This window comes from Fukomys damarensis, unplaced genomic scaffold (assembly GCF_012274545.1).
Source record: "Fukomys damarensis isolate Sample0158 unplaced genomic scaffold, DMR_v1.0_HiC HiC_scaffold_24, whole genome shotgun sequence".
Taxonomy (NCBI): Eukaryota; Metazoa; Chordata; class Mammalia; order Rodentia; family Bathyergidae; genus Fukomys; species Fukomys damarensis.
The window spans coordinates 69,175,439-69,179,129 of record NW_022900936.1 but is presented as its reverse complement, the minus strand read 5'-3'; the positions used below and the strand labels follow the sequence as shown (position 1 = coordinate 69,179,129).

General features: G+C 57.0%; 1 protein-coding gene across 4 annotated transcripts in view; it reads right to left on the bottom strand.

Annotated features, from left to right (window-relative positions):
* Positions 1-2,275, bottom strand: part of Xirp1 (xin actin binding repeat containing 1) — a 6,972-nt gene extending 4,697 nt beyond the window's left edge. For 2 of the 4 annotated variants that reach the window (XM_010618421.3, XM_010618430.3), the window contains exon 1: positions 2,158-2,275. The gene's annotated coding sequence lies outside the window, so the exon portion shown is untranslated. Of the gene's footprint in view, positions 1-1,051; positions 1,324-2,157 lie in introns of those variants that run through there. The other 2 variants (XM_010618411.3, XM_019206780.2) reach the window with 1 other exon arrangement.
* Positions 2,276-3,691: the final 1,416 nt, after the last annotated feature.

Sequence of the window (3,691 nt, the reverse complement as noted above, 5' to 3'; positions counted from 1 at the left end):
TTTTTTTTTTTTTTTTTTTTTTAGATTTTTTTTTTTTTTTTTTAATGGTACCAGGGATTGAACTCGGGCCCTTGCACTTGCAAGGCAGGCAGCAAAACCACTGAGCCAAATCCCTGGCCTGAGCAGGTGGCTCTTAAAAGTCTTTTGGCCCAAACTTTTATGATTAAATACAAGGACACTGAGATTCAGAATCAGATGTTGGTGAATGAGTGGCAGGTACTGCTGTCTTGGGGTCTCTAGACCCTGTTTTAAGGTCCCTGGCCTTAAGGGACAGGGGAGGTGAAGCTTTTGTGTTGGCCATGGTACCCTGTTTCTGTAGAAGGCATGCCTGGGAGAATATGAAGGTGAGAACTCCAGGGGCAGACTGGGGCACCAGGGTCCTCTCTGCACAGACAGCCCTGCCCCTTGCCTGTAGGGAATCCACCTCACCAGCATGAGGGCAAGCACAGCTTTGGGTGTTCTGGGCATAGGACCTCAGGCTGAGACCTGCCCCTGCAGCCCCAAGCTGGCTCCAGGCTCCTGTGCCCCCCCTCTTTATGTCCATCAGCTTCCGTGAGGCAGGCCTGTCCTCAGCTCTGCCCTCAGTGGCCTCCTGTGTCTCAATCTCTTCTCTGGCTTCTGTCTCATCCATGTCTTATCTGTCTTGTGACAGGTGTTGCGACAGTCCGCAGAGCCCAGCAGGGAAAGAATCAAAAGCACGCACTCCTCCTGCCACCCCTGACCCACAGCTCCTCACCACTCTTGGGGCTAAATATAGCTGAGATCCTGGCCTCAGAATAGCAGCCCAACACTCAGAGGGAGGTTCAGGCTCGGCCAGTGGAGATCCTGGTGGCTGTGTCCCATGCCATCTCCTTTTTTACCTGGGGCTCCCAGAGGACCTGGTCTCCCACTTCCTGTGTGGCCCCAGACCCATGATCTGCAGGCCACTTGGGCACTGGAGCCTGGAGCCCTCCCCTGGTCAAAGGGGTTAGTGGTTGTGGGTAGGTGCAGGGATACTGGCAGCAGGTGGGGGACAGGATTCCTTCTCAGAAGGAGGAGAGAGGAAACTGACCTGGGAGTGTCTGGCGTGTGTACTGTGGACCTCAGAGCCCTGAGCAGTGTGAGTACGGAAGGCTGCGGCTGGAGTCTCCTGGACTCTCTGGGAGGTTTCCCTTAATGCCTGAGCCCTGGTGGTAACCCAAGCAGATATCACGTTCAGGACACCAGCTCCACCCACGCCTGTTCCCAGGAAGCTCCAGAAACCCTGCCAGGGTCATAGGCGGTTAGAATCAGAGTCCAGAGACACCATACCAAGGACCTTTGGACCTTTGGCGGTCAAAGAACCCCACCCGCTTCTCGTTCAGAGGGGAAAACCGAAGAGCTGCTCAGGGAGGCCCAGCTAGAAAGGGCAAAGCTGGCAGTGTGTTTCCTAACTCCTGGCCCTCCCTCCTCCACCCTTGCCCGGCCTGAGATCTGGGGCAGAGTGGGGGTGAGGGCAGAATTCAGAACTGGAACCACACTGTCCCAGAGCTTGGCCTCTTGGGATGCTCCCCTTCATCCAGGGCTCCTCCTTAGCTTGGCCTCCTCTCCTGTTTTCATTCCTGGGTGCTCAGATATGGCCTGAGGGCTTCCCCGCAGGGTAAGAGGTGGCTGGACAGAGTCACCCCCAGGCTCTAGGCCGCCATAAGTGGGGAGCTGGGCTCAGGTCAGCACTGGGGAGCTATCCCTGGACAGGACATGCCAAGACTTTTTACCCACAACAGCAGGGCGAGGGGCCTGTCCTGGGGTGTGTCTCGGTCCACTGACTGTCTGCACCCCCCACTTCCTCCAGTCCCTGGGCCTGTGAAGCTTTCCCAGGAGGACGCCTTGAAGCCTGAGGCGCTTCACACCTAGATTTTAAAAATCAGATCCCCAGGCACCACCTGGAAACCTTCTGGATTATCCTGACTGGAAAAATCCCATCCCTTTGGCTGGCCTCGGCCTGTGGCAGCTTCTCCAGAAGTGCTCATTGAGTAACACAAATTCTTGAACCTTCCTCATGGACTCCAGCTCTCCCCCTTGCCCATGTTCCCCTCAGCCTTCTCCCTCCATGTCACCCAGATACACCCATTCCAGAGGGTGCCGAGGGCCCCCCACTTGAGAGCTGCCATGCCATGGGAGGTCAGGCAGGTTACTCACCGAGGGTCTCGCTGGCTGGCTGGGGTGCTTGGGTCTGAAGCAGGTGCAGTCAGGAGTCAGTTGTCCCACTGGACTTTCTCGTTCGGGGTTGGTTAGGTGCCTTCTCACTGCCCTGGCTCTGGGTCTGTGCTCTGCCGGCCCGGCAGCTGCCTTTATCTTGCTGGTTGGGGTGGGCCAGCGCGGGGGCGGGTAGGGTGGCTATGTGCAGAGTATTAAGTGGTTCTGTTATTTTTAGAGCTTGTGGAAGTCTCTCTTCCATCCTGAGGAGTCAGTCGTGTCCTCTGAGCATGGGAGGGGCTGGCAGCGGGAGCAGAGATTCATTCATGCTCTGAGGAGTGGGGTCAATGACTCAGCCGTGGCCTGGGGTGGGGGTGACCAGGTTATTTTGGGGGGATGAATAAGGAGGGGCATTGGACACCTGGATGGCCCTGCCCCTAGTCCTCTGAATCCCCTTTCTCTAGGCTGGGCTGGTTTCTGGGTTGTATACTGGGCCTCTGTTCCCAGCCAGGAGCCCTCTGAGAGGAGCCCAGCCCTCTTCCTCCCTCATTTTTCTCTCTTCATTCCAGAGAGAAGGAGGGTTAGGGATTTCTGAATGACCACCCCCAGCTCCGCACAAGGACCTGTACTTTCCACTATCCTCTGGGTCCTTGTCTACTTCTGGACTCTTCCCTGTGACTCAGGGCCCAGACTCTCTGGGAATGGACGGGAGGGGAATGTGGCATTCGGGAGCTGACTGTGGGGCTATTTCTGACCCTGGAGTCATCAGCTGCTCAGTCACAGACGACGGTGGTGGTGGGGCAGGGGTATCACATTTGCCTCCTCTTTTGCTGCCTGGAGAACCCTGAGGGACCTGGTGGGCCTCAGAGGTGCAGTCACTCGGGGCTGGCCCGGAGGGAAGCTGGGGGACACCCATAGCTGATAGGGAAGGGGCTTCTGTCCTGGGTCCAGGCTCCGTGTCTGAGGGCGTACAGGGGTGCCCTGTGACCTGGCAGACGCAGTCTCACTGATGCTGCCCCAGGTGCACCCTGGATTCAGGGGCTGATGTCAGGCATTGCTTAGTTTTTCCATGGAGTCAGGTGCTGTCAGCCCTGGGGTGATGGTGAGGGCATCCGGAGCCCCTCTCCTCTTCCCTCTTCCCTGCTCTTTTCTACCCCAGGCCAGCACCCTGGGCTCCAGCTGCACCTAGGAAGGGCAGGAGATATGCCCTCCTTTGGGCCAGGGAAGGGGCAGGTTTCTCTCAGGGTCAGGGAGGGGCCTTCTCCCTGGGGCTGCTGAAAGTGCCTACCTTGTAGAGTCACTCGGGGAACTGAGTGAATGAGCCAATGAGAAGGACTCTTGAGATACTTAGCATGTGGCACTGCTATAGAAGCCCTTGCTTTTATACATGGCACACACACACACACACACACAACTTGCAATGTTGGCCCTGGGAAGGGACCCTGATTGCTGTTGGGATAGCTGGGGCAGAGAAAGAGTCAGGAATGGGAGTGAGCATCGGTGCAGGTGATGGGAACAGAAAAGAGAAAGCGCAGAA